The 21,244-nt window shown below is 40.2% G+C and overlaps 2 long non-coding RNA genes across 3 annotated transcripts; both read left to right on the top strand.

The window, feature by feature from the left end:
* Positions 1-453: 453 nt before the first annotated feature.
* On the top strand, positions 454-4,186 carry LOC134448335 (uncharacterized). Of its 2 annotated transcripts, XR_010034743.1 has the most exons (6): positions 454-893; positions 1,523-1,632; positions 2,091-2,196; positions 2,728-2,826; positions 3,825-3,905; positions 4,103-4,186. It is a non-coding gene; the product is annotated as an uncharacterized LOC134448335 (long non-coding RNA). The 2 variants fall into 2 exon arrangements; XR_010034742.1 differs by having other exon boundaries at positions 1,523-2,196.
* A 10,897-nt stretch (positions 4,187-15,083) lies between these two features.
* On the top strand, positions 15,084-16,779 carry LOC134448333 (uncharacterized). Its single transcript, XR_010034741.1, has 3 exons — positions 15,084-15,172; positions 15,853-15,901; positions 16,563-16,779. It is a non-coding gene; the product is annotated as an uncharacterized LOC134448333 (long non-coding RNA).
* Positions 16,780-21,244: the final 4,465 nt, after the last annotated feature.

The raw sequence follows: 21,244 nt of genomic DNA, 5'->3' as shown, positions 1-21,244 counted from the left end.
CTTATTTAAGGTGTCTCTCGTTCCGATGTGTGGTCATTAGCCAGCCATCACCAACGCCCTGAAGGGAGCCAGCCGAAGGAGTTTCTGTGGCGCTGCAGCGACGACTTCCACATTTAGTCAGTTTTTTTTCACGATTTCAATGACCTTACTTCTTTATAATGTATAAACGTATTTCAGTTCAAACCGTAACCAAATATAGGCTATTATATTAATAGGCTAGCTTACAATTAGAGAATGATAAGACCCTTGTGGTAGGCCAAACGCCAAGTCACCACTTCTCAAAACTGATAATCATACTTATGTTGCCTTCACCAGCTCGGGACCTCTCGAGACAGCTGACGACACTGCTCACATGACAATCGAGTTCTGGAGTTTGGCGCATGAACGCCACTGATCCCGGAACAATCGGGATTCATGCCTGTTTTGTTTTGGTTCTCTTTTCTTTTTTTTCACCTCACCTTGAGCCTCCACACCCACGACATATAATTTTAGCTGAAGTAAGCTAAATTAAACAGCCAGAGACCAGCATTACTGACATATGTGCATCTGCAATTGAATGACATTGACTGGTGTTGTTGATAGTGATTACAAGATGATATTTTAGCATTTATGATACTGTTTACATGTCAGTTGCATGCATGGGCGCCATGTTGATGATGCGTGTGTCGTCACACAAAACACAAGCTCGGGAACTCGTTCTTCTATACTTCCGCCAGAGATCAACCTCGATAATTATCGATCTGACATTGCGTCACCAAATGTTCACTCCCACTTTCCCGAGGTTTTAGGTCGGCTTTCTGGGGATTCTCGATTTTTTGAACGAGCCATTAGACTACCCAGTGACGTGATTGTGCCCAATGAAACAGGAGGCCTCGATTCGTGCAGAAGATAAGGTACGTAACTGGGATATAAAATATGTATATGTTAGAAAACTATTTAACCTCATAGACTAACCTTGTATACGGTACATTCTAACAACATATTTCTTAAGTTTTGAGTCATTCACGTTCATTTGAAGCGTAATCTCCCCGCCCTACTGTGGCTAGTTTGGATGAGACGACTTGACCCTAGCTAGCACAACATAAATGACAGCTAGCTCTACACTATTTCGGCCATTCGTTAACGATCAGTGTTCAGATAACTAGCGCAAACGTGCCGAGATATCTTGTATTCTCAAAAAAACGCTTGTGTTGTGCCATGGCTTATACGGTGATGACGTTTGAGATTGTAAATTTACGGGCCACTCGTAAGGCCCATAAGCTTAGATGTGTCTATGGTAAGGCCGACCTGACGAGATAGCTGCCTACTGAGGTTTGATTGGATATGGACATTGTTTATTTCAGAAGGAAAATGTTTGGAGTGGAATTGTTTGGAAGACAATCTTGGGACAATTTTGCTCTTTGGGTCTTTGTGCCAACCATGCCAGCTATCGTAGGGTGCTCTGGGAACTTCTTAGATCTGTTTACTGTATGTACAGAAATACGCATTTTGTTTATAAAACCCCTTGTCATTTCACCACTAGGTTTGAAACCCAGACAGCACGAAGCATCTTGCCGACGTCAAAATCAGATCAACAGACAGGGACATCAGCCTTCTCTTGGGAATAGGCCAGATATGCCAGAACAAGAAATGGTAAGTCTATCACTACATAAGATCCATAACAAAATACTCCTAGTTAAATCTTAAATGTGACCTGGTGGCATTATTGCGTGAATGCTTATGTTGAACACTTAATAAATAAGATCCTCAAGTGTGTAGAGTTCGTTATTTATTTACATTTTCCTCAGCATAACTGTACAGCTGACACCACTGCCTTCTGTATCATAACAAAGCCTGTCACTTCCACGTTTCGTTCTTCTTATGTGACCGAAGTCACTGGCTACTGCACCAGAGAGGGTCTCTGCACTCATTGCTGGTCCTATGATGCCATCTATTGGCGAAAACGTGCAACAGCATAATTAAACTAAAAGACAACTTCTGACAGGACAACAAAAAGACAGGGAGTGAGAATAAGGGAATAACAAAAAGACAAAAATGGGGGGTCCACTACACTTGCATACCTGATTGTGATGCTGTCACTCATTTTCTAGTCTATATCTTGGACTGAAAAAGGATGCTTTGCCCCTGCGGTTGTGAAGAGGATGCTGTGGAGGTGGCAGCATGAACGTGTCACACAGACATTGGCTAAACTACTCGGTAGGTACAACGAAATAAAAGAAACCACCCCCTCAACCCTGTTTATGCTGCACTGTACCTATTATAACCAGTTTTTATATAGACCATTATTTGAAATACTACGAGAGCCTTGCTGTTAGGATACTGTACAGCAGGGATGGGCAACTGGAGGCTCGGGCGCAGGACAGTTTTTAACCCCCTATAAATCAATAGTGTAAGCATTCAGGTATAAATAAAGAAAAAGTGAAGTATCCTTTTGTAAATTCAAGTGCGTGGTGATGTGGCCCACTGATTGTGGTAATTAAAAATGTTGGCCCACCTTATAATGAAAGTTGCCCACCCCTGCTGTACAGCCTACATCACTTGTACATGTCCTTACCAAATAGGACACTAGCTAGCTAAATGTAACTAATATGGCATTGTGAAAGTTGTATGCCGAAATGTAAACCATAATATTAAATTGTGATGGACAGAATTCAACCAACATATTACATTGTGAATGTAGTTGCACAGTGATACTGAGACCGACTTATTCCTGTCTTTATTTGCCAGGCTTCTACACTTGCCCTCAGAGTTCACATATGGTGAAGTGCACAGGTGTCCAGTCAGGTTCAGACTGATGCTGGTAACAAGAGGAAAACATGCTAATTGGTAAGTGAGATCCCTGCTCAACAAAAATCCACACAGCACAACAAGTAAGCCTAGTTTGTGGTATCAAATGTAAAATGGAAGTTTCATCAAAAAGTTGTAGAACACATCTGAATAAATTGCAGGCCATCAAAGTTGTGAATGGGCAGGGAAAACACAACCAGTAGGCTTATGAATTACTTTGACTCAGCACAGCACAGCAGATGCGATGCTACCATTCCTTGGGAATATGACACAGAGGTCTACTATTCCATTGTAAATATTGACTGGAAATGTTCATGTTTCAACTGTTTTAAAAACATTGGACTCAGGGGAAAAAATCTCTAGGTGTATATAAGTGAAAGCCCACCTTTGCCATTGTGACACAGCACACAAGTATACACTGCACACAACGAAATTGCATTTTATGCCTCACCTGTGCAAGGGTGCAGCCTACATTGGCATCCCAAGGGAGCAGTATGTTGCAGTGTGGCGGGAAGGTACCATACTTGGGGTACCTCAGTCATGGAGGATGGTGGAGAGAGCACTGGTTAATTACTCCCTCCACCAACCTGGCGGGCTGGGAGATGAACCAGCAACCTTTGGGTTGTTCAGCCCTGGGCTACAGGACACCCTAACCGCTTACCAATGACTGCCCCACTTATCCTTGACTGTATAAAAAATACCACAGAGTAGCGAGTACACTTTTAAATTAAAAGGGTCAATATAGATGATAGACTTTTCATCCACAGGCAGGTAAGGCCTATATTGAAGGCAGCCAGCTTCAAAACAGACCCCACCTTCTCTTTGTCACCTGAATATAACTTAATTGTATTGCAAATGTCATTCCTAAGATTCATTTACAAAATGTGTTTTATTTCATGTGAAGCTGCATAACATTGAAATTATGTCGGGGGGGCCCGGTGAAACGGCCCTTGAGACATAGGTTCCCCACCCCTGCTGTAGGAAGAGCCTGTAGACGGTGACACTTCAGACATTTGACTTTCTAGCTCTTGTCACAGGTCAGTCCATGAGCCCACGTCTTCAGGTCATGGGCCTGAGAAGAATCTACCGTTACAGGGGTCAGAAGAGATCCTCAAACTGTAAGTTAATCTCATGATGCTTTTTAACATAAACATTTGACACTCACTCTCACCACAGGTCAGTTCATGAGCCTCACTGGATACTTTTATAATATATGTGCAGCTGTGTGTCAATGGTTGGTATGCAGTGTCGCTGTTTTTTTTTTTTTTTTTTACATTTTATGTACTGTTTGTCTCTTGTTTCTGTGCTGTTTCAGATGCTGACATTACTACCCCTGTACTTCAACCCCTCTGCTGCCACTGGGTCCTCAACGAGAAAATAAACTGATTTCCCCCCCCCCCATCCATTCCTTTTTCCACCGTCACATCACACCATGCCTATGCACATTAACACCACCAATGAGCCTAGAAAACTAGGACAACAGTGAGGATGAATTTAGAAACCGCTTCCACGTATTGTACTATTTCTGAAAAAGCATTGGTATTGGCCTTCTATCTCCACGTAGCCATATCAAAAAACCTGCCTAAAAAAAATCAATTTTGTCGTGTTTCCGCTTAAAAAGGAATTTAGAAACCGCTTCCACGTATTGTACTATTTCTGAAAAAGCATTGGTATTGGCCTTCTATCTCCATGTAGCCATATCAAAAAACCTGCCTAAAAAAAAAAACAATTTTGTCGTGTTTCCGCTTAAAAAGGAGAACAAAATATCCACATGTAAAATTATCCTGCTACGTGGAAATGGCACCTTACTAAATAAATAACAACTGCATAGTTATTCTGTTCAATTTATGAGTAACTATGTAAATTATGATTAACTTTTTGGCTGATATGGGACACTGCATGAAAAGAGGAATTTGTGGATGAGTTTTGCACCTTAAATTGCCTCATACCTCAAGCCACAGCATTTGCGGCTCCCCCATGCCCCCCTCCCATCCCCTTCTTAGAAGAGCCTTTAATATGTAAATGCCAGTGATCAGGTCGGGAGCTGCCCCAGTCAATTTCAAGTGGGGTGGGGTGGGGTGAGGTCAGGTGGGTGGGAGGGAGTGGGGGGTCGGCAGGCCTGTTTCTAGGATTTTGGGGTCCCTAGGCAACGGGATTGTTGGGGGCCCAAGGGCATTTTTTGGCCTTTTACTAAAATGTGTCTGTGTGTCTGTGTGTCAGGGCTTGACATTAACTTTTTTGGCCACTGTGGCTAGTGGTTTCCCCGAGTCACTAGCCATTCAGGTATTCCACTAGCCACATATTTTATATTGTTTTTTTCTTTCTTTATCATGATGGTGTTCATCTAACCTCAAAAGATGAGGTGCTAAAGCAATATTAGAGTATAGCTTTCTACATGGAAGTATATCAAGCAAATAGAAACTGAGTTATTGAGCTTTTTCTTGAACTTAAATACAAACAGTTGATACAATAGGGGCAAACAATAGAATATAGGCTATGATGCGTATGTCATACCAAGGAATAAGCTGCCAGCCAAATTGGCTAGTGACACTGAAAGTATTACTAGCCACAGCCAAGTTTTACCAGCATTTGGCCGGTTGGCTGGTGCCAGTTTCAAGCCCTGGTGTGTGTGTGTGTATGTTTTTTCACGCTGCCCAGTGGTGTTTTTCAGAATCACTAACCATTAAACCAGGGGTAGGGAACCTATGTCTCGAGGGCCCTTGAGGCGGTTTTATCCGGCCCCTGATATCATTATAATGTTTTGCAACTTCACATGAAATAGGCCTATGACATATTTTGCAGGCCTAAAGGAATCTTAGAAATTACATTTCCAATGCAATTAAGTTATATTCAGGGGACCTAGAAAAGGTGGGGACTGTTTTAAAGGTGTCTACCTTTAAAGATGTCTATATGTCTATATAGGCCTAAAGGTGTCTATATAGGCCTAAATTTTATGGGGAAATCCTGATTTGTGTTCATAGTACGGCCCCCGGAGGATTTTATGACCATGGTAGGAATTTGAAGTGGCCCCTCGAATGAAAAAGGTTCCCCACCCCTGCATAAACCTTTCTACTAGCCACAGCTTTGCTGTCAGTACATTTTATTATGATACTATAAGCTCAGAAATTAAGTTGATCAAACAATTCGATCTGTGCTATAAACATTTAAATGAACCTACAGAATAGGCTATCAAAATAGAATCATCTGAATGATCTTTCTTGGACATAGGCCTACATTTTGAAGTGACCCTTCGAATTAAAAAGGTTCCTCTGCTGCTTTTGAGGAAAAACATCAATGTGCTTGGCCACTCTGGTTTTTAAATGGTATTCTGAACTAAAGCAAGGATTGTTCAAGTTAGTTGAAAATAGACAGTCTCTGGTTAAATTAGTTCTACACCAAGCCTTTAGGTGGCAGTAAAACTAATTGGCACAATGCGAATTCCACACACAAGCCACAAAGAAGCCATCAGCCGCGGTCAACATCACCTTCCTGATTCAATAGTGTCCGGCTGCGTCCTGCGTCCACTAAAGACACGCCCACCTCTCGCTCGAGACACGCCCTCTCGAGACACGCCTACCGGTAGTGGCAGGAAACAGGATTTAGCGCCGCCATACGAATTCAAACAGTGAATAAAAGTTGTTAAACGGTATTTCATATAATGATGAGATACTGAGAACCTCAGCTGATGAGAGCTGAGAACCTCAGCTTTCCATAACTGAAAACGGCATTTTCCTAGCATCTACCAATCCGAAGGTAGCCTACTTTAAGTGCGGGGTTACTTTTCTAAAGATAGCGTTTTGTTTCCTTGGAAACGGAACAGAGATGAAGCCAGACAGACTGACGAAGCGATAAAACAATGTATGTCATTTGACTCGGTTTTGCATTATTATGGATGCATTTCTAATCTTGACATTCTAATGAATAATCTGTGCGAGTTTCAAAATGCGTTTTTATGGAACATGGGAGTAAAATGTGTTAACAGTACGCCCCTCTGGGATTTGTTAGCTAGTCCGCTAGTTAGCTAGCAAGTAAATAGATATTACAATCGATCTGTCTCAATGGCCCAAACATACACAAAGAAACACCAGGATTTGGATGTTTAATATCAGCAATTTGTCAAAGCAAAACATTTTGAAAACATTCACAGACCAGTTCATTATATCCACAGCCTTGAGTGTCGGCAAATCTTCCCACTTTTGACACATGATGTAGTGTAGAGCTAGCACTTGCTAGCTAACTAGCGGGCCAGCTATTTTAACAAATCCCAGACGGGATGTAAACACATTTACTCCCATATCACATAAAACACATTATGAAATTCGCATAGATTGTCCATTAACATGTCAAGATTAGAAATGCATCCATAATAGTGCAAAACCGAGTCAAATAGCGTGTGCGTAACACATAAACCGCGTCCGTTTCCAAGGAAACAAAACGCTATCTTTAGAAAAGTAATTCCGCACTTAAAGTAGGCTACCTTCGGATTGGTAGCTGCTAGGAAAATACCGCTTTCAGTTATGGAAAGCTGAGGTTCTCAACTTTTAAACAGGACCCATCCCAGATAGCAAAATGTTTTTGGCAGAGTTTTGGGCCAAATTGTGTCTTGGCCTTGTCCAAAAGTGGCCCAAATTTGGCATGCCAAAACCAACCAAACCCAGCCATAAATTGACCAAAGTTCACCCAAAACCTATTTGGGATTTCCACGTACAGCCTTAAAGGCCCCAAAAGGAATTCCAGACCCCACCCTTCAGCCAAAATGCAGCCATAAAGTACCCATAACTGTCCCAGAACTGCCATAAATGAGCCTAAATACTGCCATAATGTACCCATAATTCAGCCATAATGTACCCATAACTCTCCCAGAACAGCCATAAATGACCCTAAATACTGCCATAATGTACCCATAATTGATCCCAAATGTAGCCATAATGGGGCCAAATGTCACTTATTTGTCTTATAAGTTTCCCTGTATACGTATAATGTAAGTACCGGTATACAGAGAAACTTATAAGACAAATAAGTGACATTTGGCCCCATTATGGCTACATTTGGGATCACTAAATATTCCTGTTTTATTGTTGAAAATTGCACATTTAATAAATGCGTGATTTTCAACAATGAAACTGGAATATTTATGCATCTAGAAAAAAAAACCAAGACAATTAAATACATTTCATTATACTTTATTGCCTCCAAATGCTGTGACTGGTTAGGGTGGGCAAGTGGCTGGATTTGATGGATGAGTATAGCTGCACGGCAGGTGGTGGAGGACTGGGTGACTTGATGGGTGCTTGGATGTCTGGGTACAGGCCTCTTGTTTTCATCTTGGTCCCCTGGCCAGTAAAAGCAGGTACTCTATTGCCACATAGAGGTAGGTAGATCAGATCAGATTCGCGACATCTAGGAAAGAATAAAAAGATAAACCAAATTTGAATTACTACATGCAAAAGTAACTTTGAAAACAGTGGCATTAAATTTTTTTTCTTCTTTTATTTAACCTTTATTTAACCAGGAAATTAAACCCGTTGAGATTAAAAATCTCTTTTAACAAGGGTGTCCTGGACAAGTGGCGGCACAAATGCACTTGATTAATAGAGTAATAGACGGGAGAGGGGGGAGGGGTGTTATTAAAATTTGGTACCTGTTTTTGAGATCCGATTTGATTGACCCCTCCCACAGGTGACTGCAGTGTCCGTTGTCGCAGCACAGCATCTGAAAAGAGAATGTAGATGTTATTTCATATTTTATACATTTTAAATGACATGAGTAGTAGGCTACAGTAGATTGTACAACCATCTACGGAATTGTCAAAAGTAAAAGGGATAAAAAAAATAGGGGAAAAAAACAATACTCAATCAAACAAAACCCTGCCAAAACATATAACTTGCACTTGAGTATATAGTAGCCCACTGATTCTAAGATCAGAGTACTGGTCAAATTGGAGGTTTTTTTAACCTAGCTTTTAGGTTTTTCAATAACAACAAAGCAGTAGGCTATCTATCTCATTGCCTACAGTAAAATAACTGGTGAAACAGACTAGTCACTATGTTATATCATGTGCCATTGTTAAAGCTTTCTGACAATTAATAATGCTCCCACTACCCTGGACTTGTCAGTAGGCATATCTGAGGTGTTTTTTCCCCCTTATTCAGTCTTTTCAGAGATCCTGGTCTGGGGGCAGGCGTTTGTTTACATTTCACCATGAATTCACTTCTACTTTTACCTTTGACACCTCTAGTAAGCTACTCTCTGTGTTGAGGTATTACAAATGTTAGAGCAAGATTACATAGGCCTACATGGGCCACATTTCTGTATACGGTTTACCCCCTGTTGTTGATAGCTGAACAATACACACTGCCTTACCAAGTGCGGTAAAGTTAGTTTGATATTGGACATTCATTTGACATTCAAAATAAAAACTTGATGGATCTGAAAAATAAGTCTTGTGGTACATGAGGGACTTCTGTCCCTATGTTAAAAATATGGTTTGATGACTCAAGGTCAAACGTTCAAGGAGCCTAATTAGTTTATATCAACATATTAAGTATTTTTATTATTTGTAGAATTACTTGAGTGCTAAATCTAAAAAACAAGTCTTGTGGTAAATGAGGTACATTTATCTCTGTTTTATAAAACTGGTGTGGTGATCCGAGGTCAAAAGGTCAAGGAGCCTAATTCATTTACAACACATTTTTTATGATTTTATTTTTTTCTGAATAGACAGAATGAAGAATGACAAAATGAACTCTTGTGGCATATGAGGGACACATGCCTCTGTGTTACAAAACTGGTTAACCGACTCAAGGTCAAAAGGTCGCGGAGCCTAATTCATTTATATCACTCATTTTTGTAATATTATTATTAAAATACCAACCAATGTGATGAATCTGTAAAACAAGTCTTGTGGCAAATGAGGGACATTTATGTCTGTGTGATAGACCTGGTTTGGTGAGCCAAGGTCAAAAGGTCAATGAGCTTCATAAGTTTATATCAATATTTTAAATATTTGTATTATTTATAGAATTATTTGAGTGCCAAATCTAAAAAACAAGTCTTGTGGTGAAGGAGGTATATTTATCTCTGTTTTATAAAACTGGTCTGGTGATCAAAGGTCAAAAGGTCAAGGAGCCTAATTCATTTACAACACATTTTTTATGATTTAATTTTTTTCTGAATAGACAGAATGAAGAATGACAAAATGAACTCTTGTGGCATATGAGGGACACATGCCTCTGTGTTACAAAACTGGTTAACCGACTCAAGGTCAAAAGGTCGTGGAGCCTAATTCAATTATATCACTCATTTCTGTAAATATTATTATTAAAATACCCACCAAAGTGATTCATCTGTAAAACAAGTCTTGTGGCAAATGATGGACATTTATGTCTGTGTGATACACCTGGTGTGGTGAGCCAAGGTCAAAAGGTCAAGGAGCCTAATTCATTTATACCACCATTTTAAATATTTTTATTATTTATAGAATTACTTGAGTGCTTAATCTAAAAAACAAGTCTTGTGGTAAATTAGGTATATTTATCTCTGTTTTATACAACTGGTGTGGTGATCAGAGGTCAAAAGGTCAAGGAGCCTAATTCATTTACAAGACATTTCTTATGATTTTATTTTTTTCTGAATTGACAGAATGAAGAATGACAAAATGAACTCTTGTGGCATATGAGGGACACATGCCTCTGTGTTACAAAACTGGTTAACCGACTCAAGGTCAAAAGGTCGCGGAGTCTAATTCATTTATATCACTCATTTTTGTAATATTATTATTAAAATACCCACCAAAGTGATTCATCTGTAAAACAAGTCTTGTGGCAAATGATGGACATTTATGTCTGTGTGATACACCTGGTGTGGTGAGCCAAGGTCAAAAGGTCAAGGAGCCTAATTCATTTATACCACCATTTTAAATATTTTTATTATTTATAGAATTATTTGAGTGCTAAATCTAAAAAACAAGTCTTGTGGTAAATGATGTATATTTATCTCTGTTTTATAAAACTGGTGTGGTGATCAGAGGTCAAAAGGTCAAGGGGCCTAATTCATTTACAACACATTTTTTATGATTTTATTTTTTTCTGAATTGACAGAATGAAGAATGACAAAATGAACTCTTGTGGCATATGAGGGACACATGCCTCTATGTTAAAAAACTGGTTAACCGACTCAAGGTCCAAAGGTCACGGAGCCTAATTCATTTATATCACTCATTTTTGTAATATTATTATTAAAATACCCACCAATGTGATGAATCTGTAAAACAAGTCTTGTGGCAAATGAGGGACATTTATGTCTGTGTGATAGACCTGGTGTGGTGAGCCAAGGTCAAATCTCAGAATTAGTGTTATTAGCATGTTGCAACCCTAATGCCACATGTACACCAAGCAAGCGAATTACGCAACCTGAGCGGCGGAAGTCATTATTTGTCTATGAGGGAAGGCGAATAAAACTACTAGAGGGAATTCGCCAGGAGAGAAGCAAACTGAGCGACCAGAGCGAATTTAGACTATTAGGCGGCGTACACACACAAAGCTAGCTTTTCGCTTGCTCGCTTACTCGCCACTCTATCATGGAACGTTCGCTGAAAGTTCCCGCGGCTTTAACTACCAATGAACAGGCTAGAAGTACCGAACTCTGACATTCCGATTGGTTACTCACATGCAGAAAATCAAGTACTGCATGCTTTTGACAAAGTTATACAGTTCACAAGTGTGTTTTCATAAGTTGTGAAAAAGGCTACTGGAACTTTTGACCTTGAATCACAAAACCAATGTTGCAAACCAATGTCCGTTGTATGTCACAAAAGGATTTTTCATTCTTCATTCATTTTTCATTCTTCATTTACAGATGTATCACTTTATAAAAAAAGTGAGGAAAATGCATTATTCTACTTGACATTTTGACCTTGAGTTTCTTAACCATTTTTATGACACAGAGGCACATGTCCCTAGTATGCCACAAGAGTTAATTTTGTCATTTTTCATTCAGTCCATTTGGGAGAATTTTTTTTTATAAAAATTGTGTTGTAAATGAATTAGGCTCCTTGAATTTTTGACCTTGGATCACCAAAACAGTTTTATAAAACAGAGATTCATGTATGTCATGTACCAAAAGATTTGTTTTTTTTAGATGCATCACTCAAGTAATTCTATAAATAATGAAATAATTTCAAATGGTGGTATAAACGAGTTAGGCTCCTTGGTCTTTTGACCTTGGATCACCACACCAGGTCAACCTTTTGACCTCTGATCACCACACCAGTTTTATAAAACAGAGATAAATATACCTCATTTACCAAAAGACTTGTTTTTTAAATTTAGCACTCAAATAATTCTATAAATAATAAAAATATTTAAATTTTTGATATAAACTAATTAAGCTCATTGACCTTTTGACCTTGGCTCAACACACCAGGTCTATCACACAGACATAAATGTCCCTCATTTGCCACAAGACTTGTTTTACAGATTCATCACATTGGTTGGTATTTTAATAATAATATTACAAAAATGAGTGATACAAAATGAATTAGGCTCCGCGACCTTTTGACCTTGAGTCGGTTAACCAGTTTTGTAAAACAGAGGCATGTGTGCCTCATATGCCACAAGAGTTCATTTTGTCATTCTTCATTCTGTCAATTCAGAAAAAAAATAAAATCATAAAAAATGTGTTGTAAATGAATTAGGCTCCTTGACCTTTTGACCTCTGATCACCACACCAGTTTTATAAAACAGAGATAAATATACCTCATTTACCACAAGACCTGTTTTTTAGATTTAGCACTCAAGTAATTCTATAAATAATAAAAAATATTTAAAATGGTGGTATAAATGAATTAGGCTCCTTGACCTTTTGACCTTGGCTCACCACACCAGGTGTATCACACAGACATAAATGTCCATCATTTGCCACAAGACTTGTTTTACAGATGAATCACTTTGGTGGGTATTTTAATAATAATATTTACAGAAATGAGTGATATAAATGAATTAGGCTCCGCGAACTTTTGACCTTGAGTCGGTTAACCAGTTTTGTAACACAGAGGCATGTGTCCCTCATATGCCACAAGAGTTAGTTTTGTCATACTTCATTCTGTCAATTCAGAAAAAAAATAAAATCATAAAAAATGTGTTGTAAATGAATTAGGCTCCTTGACCTTTTGACCTCTGATCACCACACCAGTTTTATAAAACAGAGATAAATATACCTCATTTACCACAAGACTTATTTTTTAGATTACGCACTCAAGTAATTCTATAAATAATAAAACATATTTAAAATGGTGGTATAAATGAATTAGGCTCCTTGACCTTTTGACCTTGGCTCACCACACCAGGTGTATCACACAGACATAAATGTCCATCATTTGCCACAAGACTTGTTTTACAGATGAATCACTTTGGTGGGTATTTTAATAATAATATTTACAGAAATGAGTGATTATTGAATTAGGCTCCGCGACCTTTTGACCTTGAGTCGGTTAACCAGTTTTGTAACACAGAGGCATGTGTCCCTCATATGCCACAAGAGTTCATTTTGTCATTCTTCATTCTGTCTATTCAGAAAAAAATTAAATCATAAAAAATGTGTTGTAAATGAATTAGGCTCCTTGACCTTTTGACCTCGGATCACCACACCAGTTTTATAAAACAGAGATAAATATACCTCATTTACCACAAGACTTGTTTTTTAGATTTAGCACTCAAGTAATTCTACAAATAATAAAAATATTTAATATGTTGATATAAACTAATTAGGCTCCTTGACCTTTTGACCTTGAGTCCTCAAACCATATTTTTAACATAGGGACAGAAGTCCCTCATGTACCGCAAGACTTATTTTTCAGATCCATCAAGTTTTTATTTTGAATGTCAAATGAATTTCCAATATCAAACTAACTTTACCGCACTGCCTTAACAACTGATCATGTTAAATAGCCAGCGCTTAAACACAAACCGACCATTGCATTACCCAATACAGACGTATACTTAAAAGCAGTTACATTAAAAGCAAGGACTTTCACAACGAACGAAGATTAGACCAGAGAGAGAGGTTAATAAATTGTGGAACCAACCTGTAGTATGCCTGTCAAAAAACAAGTTCCTCCACCGGGTGACTGCCTTCAGCAGCAGCACATCTGAAAAGACAATGTAGAAAAAAGCAGATTCACTCGATTGCTTCAGTAGAAGGCTAGAATTAGAGTGAGTCCAACACTTTCCGTGACAGACAGATATTGCTAGATAGTGCTCTGCTTTGTGCAGATAGGTAGAAGATGCTCCATGCCTGAGTTAGCTAGCTCCCGGCTTTTACTAGCTGTCGTTGGGCAGTTATCTGGGATTGCTAGTGTTGTTGTTCTTTGATTGAAATGCCCTTGGCATTGATATCTGAAAGTGAATTTCAACCACAGAACAACACTTAATCAACCGTTACTGAGTATGAGGGTAGCAACTAAGATTAAATGTCACAGTTGTGTGTCACAGACGTTTGTGTTTTAGCTCCTGTTAAAAGGGTATCTAAGTTTCAGCGCATAACACGGAAACCGACGGTCACAGACCTAGAAATCAACATGAAAACCGATAACACAAAATCCCTCATCTCTTAAGTCATCAGCGGTTGTATTTAATATAAAAACGTTTCAACTGCACTTACCTGCATAAACTGAAGTCTGACACACACCGGCGCTGGGGAAACTGAAGTGAGGCAAGCAGGAGTTTCTCTTGACAGTTGATTTTGGCAGTCTTTTGGGTTGCCGTAAGCGCACCAATGTAGAACGTTGCTGTCCCGCTCTCCACCCGAGGTTCAGATTAACCTGACACATGCCATAACCTGGCCATAACTCATTCATTCACAGTCCGCGCGTTTTAATGTGTTGTGGGAAGCCATAAACAACCCATATTTTAGCCAAATCTTTGTTTTTTTTGCTTTCCAGAGGAACGCCCCAATTCACTGGCGCCCAGGTCAACCATAACCATGCCAAAATTTTGCCAAAAGCTTATGGCTTGCCAAAAGGAAGCCATAAATTGCAGATATCTGCCAAAACAAAGCCAAAATATCTGCTATCTGGGATGGTGTGTCTTTAGGTCTAAATTAAAAATATTCTGTGTCAGATCGAAAAAATGAAGTTTTGAATGGGTTTCAATGGCTCCAACGGGCTTCAAAGGGCTGTGGTGTAATCCATTTTTCAGACCGCTCGAGACACGCCTTCAGACCGCTCGAGACACGCCTTCTCAAGACACGCCCCTGTCTTGCAGGACGCAGACAGACCCTACTCTCCTGATTGGACAGAACCACGCGTTGTCTGTGTGGTTTACAAGTTTCTTGGCGATATGGGGGAAAAGTTCCTCACATACCAACGGAAAATGGGCGTCATATACATGTAAGTACATTTTACTCAACTGTGGTTTAAAGTTTCAGTACTCAAGAGCGATTGAATAGCTCCTCTGAACACAGATCCGCCATTGCTAAGTTATGGCACAGCCGTTTTACATAGCTGGTAGCTCAAGTCCCCTCAATGTGACTACACTAGTTGCTGCTGTACGCTAGTAAATTCTGATGACTTGCGAGCATCGTAATGACAAAATGCTGTGGTGAAACGGTGAATATGTTAAGTATACTTGTTGATGGTAAATTGTTTGACATTGCTCGTTCTCAGTTGCCTTTCCCCTGCCTAAAGATAGACAAAGGCTACCGTTAGCATGCTATTGCGTTAGCTCATCAACTAGATTCTGGGCACTGCTCATTTTTCACGTCTGCCCGGTATTTCGCTGATGAACTAACGCTTAGACGCCTTGCCAATGTATTTTACAGCGGCAAAAATGCATAGGCGACGTTGGAAAGACTGGTGTGCCGTCTGGGTATGTTGATTTTCAGTGCTGGGCAGTAGCGAAGCGACTAGTTTAATTACATTCTCTAGTAGCTTGGTCGTAGCGTCACTACTATGTATCGAGTAGCTAACATCCCTGTAGTAATGCTATTTTTCCTCAAGTAGCGACGTTTTTGTCCCCCATCGATTTTACTCAATGATTTTTGTTTTACTTTCTCTATCCTGAAACCTAGGCAGTCACACAGGGGTTCCAAGACCCACCGGCGTAAAATCAAGTCAAAGGTGGGATATAATTTAGTTCCATGCTACTTTGAAACGGTGGTAGATGGACACTCCCAACTGAGATCGCTCCCGGACGTGCAGTCCCAGGTGTTTCTATCACTCCCGGACGTGTAGTCCCACCCGATTATATTTCACGTATTATCATACACTGCCACATACAAGCAATTTAGGGTTAGGTTTAGGGTCAGGGTTAGGGTTAGAAACAAAAAAACTAACATCAAAAAGATAACTAGCTCCGTTATATGGCGGTGGGACCGATAGTCTGGCTAGTGGGAGCGAGCCGACAGGGGAGCGTCCTGCGTTGGGAGCGTCAATCAGGGAATCGTTCTCAGTAACGCGAGCCCAATGTATCAGCGCGAGCTCAATGTCGACCAGAGTGGTCAAGTTGAGCACGCCACCCCGAAATCAATGTGAAATACCCTGCCATTTGCAAACAGTAGGCAACCTGTCCTTAAAAAGTATGGGTCCTCAAAACAGCACTTGTTGCACAAATATGTGTAGATGGCCTCTTCAAGAAATTGAAATTATGTATGGTCACTTTTTCTTATTGTTTCACGTGGAGGTCTACTGACCTTGTCTAAATAATGTAGGCTAGTTTATGTCCATGTATTATATTAGGACCCAAGGTTAATGGGTTATTCTATTTACCATGTTTTCACAGGCTGCTGTCTCATAATATGGCGAAGACGAGTCACCTGAAGGCCTAACTCGCCATAGAAGACTGAAAGAATGTAAGATTAACTTCTTTGTGACCAATATGACTTGCTCATTGATACATTTGCTATGTCAATATGAGGTGCATGGCAAAGTATTTAATTTATTTGTCTCGCTTCTAGGAGCTGTAGAAACAACAGGGTGTTCTTTTTCAGGGTATTCTTTTTTATAGAACTGGACGCGGTTTGTCAGGAGAGGGATTTTTTTGTGTGTGTAGGTTGTTCTTGTAAAAATAGTGGTGCATTAAGTCTTAATAGTGGCACATACTTTTTAAATATCCCAATTTCAAAAATTGCGGTAGCCTAACCTACTTTTGAGGGGGCTAGCTTGCAAGAAAGATTTATGCAGAGTGCCAGGCCTTGTGGATTAAATTCTGGCTAATTCCAGTCGTCCTTATATGAGGGGGAAATTAATTGTAAGGAGTAGAGCATATCAATGCCTAATATTGACTTGGTGGAAAAAGGTAGGGAAGAACAACGTTCATTTCAGCTCTTGTGGTATTTAAAGTGTCTCTTATCAACTGGCTAGCTGCAAGTCCCGTGACAAGGAAGTTGTTGCTAACTGTGTCTACTAGTAAATAAGGATTTGGTGCCACCTAGTGGCAAGCCGTGCACCTAGCAATGAACAAACAATCAAACAGACCACAAACTCAGGATGACATGCCTATATGTGGCGGAGATGATGATGAAAAAAATGATTTAAAAAATCCCTGGTATACAGTCAGGAGCTAATGATGAAAAAAGATCAGTATAACATTTCCCAATCAATACAAGGGGATAATTGTTAATAAAATTTAATGTGTGACAGTGGCACCAGCTCACTGATAGACTCCCCACCACAGGTCCGTTCCTTATACCAGAACACACTGCAGCAATATTTCTCACAAAGAGCTACATTCAAAAGATTAAGAACACTATGCATAGTATAAATAATACCGGTAATAATAATATCAGCTTTCCAACAAATGAGTTTCAACAAGAATTGTTTGCCAGTAGTGGTAGTTTGCTGTGCGACTACCACTTAGTACATGGTAGGTAGCAGGAGTTGGTTGGGCTTGACGTGCCGGGGCATCTTGTACACAACCCCAAACCTGGTCTCATGTGGTGTGAGTCTTTAATCCATTACCTGGAGGGCAATAGGATTGGGGAAGAGGACTAATAAACCAACTCCACCCCTCCCACATCCGGCCAATTATGGTCAGTGGTTGGGCAACCTTATTCCGAAAAAAAAAAGTTTGAAAACCTCAGTAAGAAAGTCTCAACCTGCTAGAGGACAAACTCAGGGCGGGAAGAGGCGTATTGACAGGTACTTTGTAGTGCTGACCTGATGGAGGGGGTGAGAGGGGACCTTTGTGATCAGGCTGGCTCTCCTGATCACTGCACTCATGCACATCTCAGATAGGGAGGGTTTGACATTCTGATTTACTATGCATATTGTTTTTGGTGGGCACTTCTTTGAGCAGGTTGTTTAGTTGACATTTGTTACCTTCTCCTTTATTTGGAGTTGTTCGTTTTTACTGTCTGTAAAATATCTGTATTTTGTTTGTATATTTTACAGTATCACCGCGGAAGGGCCTCTGCTACATGGCGAAGAAAAAAATAGGTCTTTGGCATTTTAGGGATAAGAAACGAGCGGAGGTGTCCCATCCTGTGGCTGGTGAGGAGAAGAGGACGGGAGAATCTTATCCCAATTGTGGTCAAGCATGTGCGTCCAGGAGCCACCCTGATCAGTGATGAGTGGCGAGCATACAGAGGCGCATTAGCTGCCATTGGCTACACTCACTTCACTGTTAACCATTCAAGATGGTTTGTTGATCCAAACAGTGGGGCCCATGCAGCACCTTGAGAGGGGTTACCGCCACACTTATTGTGTGTGTGTGTGTGTGTGTGTGTGTGTGTGTGTGTGTGTGTGTGTGTGTGTGTGTGTGTGTGTGTGTGTGTGTGTGTGTGTGTGTGTGTGTGTGTGTGTGTGTGTGTGTGTGTGTGTGTGTGTGTGTGTGTGTGTGTGTGTGTGTGTGTGTGCGCGTGCGTATATGTGAAGGCCTATGACTTGCTTTCATAATAATAAAAAGTTATTGTTCTCTGTCTGGTGCTTTGATTGTATTTAAAAGTTCAGAAAATACACTACATCAAAATAGGCCTATGTAATGAGTTATGTGTTATAATGCTGTGACTTCAGGGGGAGTTAATGATTGGGAAGGTTGTTAATGATTGATTAGTTGACTGTATAGAAATGGTTGATTACACACTTGTTTTCAGTATAGTAATCATGTGTTAAGTTAACACATGATTACTATACTGAAAACAAGTGTGTTAACCTATCATAATGTCATGGCTTTACTTAAGGTGGCCAAGAAAACGTGAATGAATATTGTAGTAATCATGAGCACACATGATCATGTAATGACTTTACTTGGGGTGGCAAAGACAACATGAATTCATAGTATACTACGATGTCAATGATATGTAATATATTAGGCTAAACATTAGGCTGGTCATTGGCTGATATAACCAGAAGGTATCAGATGCATGTGTGGGCACAATCACGTCACTGGGTAGTCTAAGTATGATTATCAGTTTTGAGAAGTGGTGTTTGGCCTACCACAAGGGCCTATTAATATAATAGCCTAGCCTATATTTGGTTATGGTTTGAACTGAAATACGTTTATACATTATAAAGAAGTAAGGTCATTGAAATCGTGAAAAAAAAAAACTGACTAAATGTGGAAGTCGTCGCTGCAGCGCCACAGAAACTCCTTCGGCTGGCTCCCTTCAGGGCGTTGGTGATGGCTGGCTAATGACCACACATCGGAACGAGAGACACCTTAAATAAGCCGCTAAAAGAATGCAGATAGTGGGAAACGAAACGTTACATTAAGACGGGAGCAGGTAATAAGAATGAAACGTGACTCCCTGTGTTTGCGGGAAGGGGGTGTAGGCTACTATGATGGCCTGGAGAGGTTGCTTCAAGTCCGCAGGTGACGAAGGAAGTGTCGAACCCCCAGCTACGAACGCCACAGCCGCTGTTCCTGACAATGCTCTGTAGCTTCTCTGAAGTTGCCCATTGCCATAAGGTCTGGTTGAGATGACTGGCTCCACACGGCGAGGATTGTTATGCACATTGGCAATGGGCTGATTATTTCGGCTGGTCATCATAGAAATCCACACTAGTAGCCTAAATGTAGGCTAGGCCAGGGTTTTCCAAACTGTGGTCCGTGCACCCCTGGGGTTGCGCAGCCTGCCATAAGGTGGTGCGCGAGCTGAATAGAGCAATGGTGAGAGTTTTTATACAGCATCAATGAACTTTAAGTAGTTTTTAATTGTATGCTGGAAGGGTCCATTTGAAGTGCAGTTTAACTCCAAGACTTGGAAAAGAGGATTATTCAAAACTGTGCATAATGTGCAGTGAATGTACAGTGAATCCATACTTGCGTGGCCATCAGCACACCAAAATATTCGCTAAGGGGGTGCGCGAGCCACAATGAAATGTACAAGGGGGTGCGCGGGGGGGGGAGTTTGGGAACCGCTGGCCTAGGCTACCACCTTTATCCTGAGTGTCATTTAATGACTACAACATTATTCCATTATTGCTGGAGAGGCAACATTAACTAAGGTTGGATTCATGTATGACTGGGTTGATCTGACAGGATTTTCATCAGTCATGTTAATACATGATATGTTAACCTTGTAATTCACACCACGAATTTCCCTTTGATCTACCACATTTACTTAATGGTAAGTCCTCATCACTCATGTCATGACTCCTTATTAACTAATGATAGATTAAATATCACTATGTACATAAATCATGTGTTAATTCACCATAAATCATACATTACTTCCAACATTATTCCGTTATAATTCATGCACCATTATTGTAAAGTGTTACCCACATACACNCACACACACACACACACACACACACACACACACACATAATGTACACACACACACACACACACACACACACACACACACACACACACACACACACACACACACACACACACACACACACACACACACACACACACACACACACACACACACACACACACACACACACAATCACACATGCACACACACATGGCTTATTTAGATCTCAAACTGTCTTTTGCCTGTGGAGTGGAGACAGTAGGTATAAGCAGACATGAAGTAGGAAAATGGGTTGACACCTCTTCGCAGTGTTGACTTGGTTACATTATGTATGACCTGTACATTTCTGAATTCGCTTACTGCTGCCAACAGCAGGTTTGATGACTTATTCATTGTCAAGGGGAAAAAAAGAGAAGTCTTAAAGTATGGAAGGTCAAGAAATCAATGATGCAGAACCTCAACATTCTGTAAAGAGGGCTCTGACAATAGCTCAATATCACACTATGGGTTTGAACTAATGAACCTTGGGAGAAACAGCATCGTGCCGCACATAGATACACCTTCCCAGTCTCGAAAACATGGATATAGTCCTGGTGAGACATGAGATGTTTTTTTTCTCCAAGCATAAGTAGACAATAGCTCAATATCACACTACAGGTTTGTATTAATAAACCCTATGAGAGACAGTGTCCCGCCGCACATACGTTTTTTTATTTTGCGAGTGTGTGTGAATGCAACATTGTACCATATCAGG

This window comes from Engraulis encrasicolus, chromosome 5 (genome assembly GCF_034702125.1).
Source record: "Engraulis encrasicolus isolate BLACKSEA-1 chromosome 5, IST_EnEncr_1.0, whole genome shotgun sequence".
Classification (NCBI taxonomy): Eukaryota; Metazoa; Chordata; class Actinopteri; order Clupeiformes; family Engraulidae; genus Engraulis; species Engraulis encrasicolus.
This window is presented reverse-complemented; position numbering and strand designations above follow the sequence as displayed.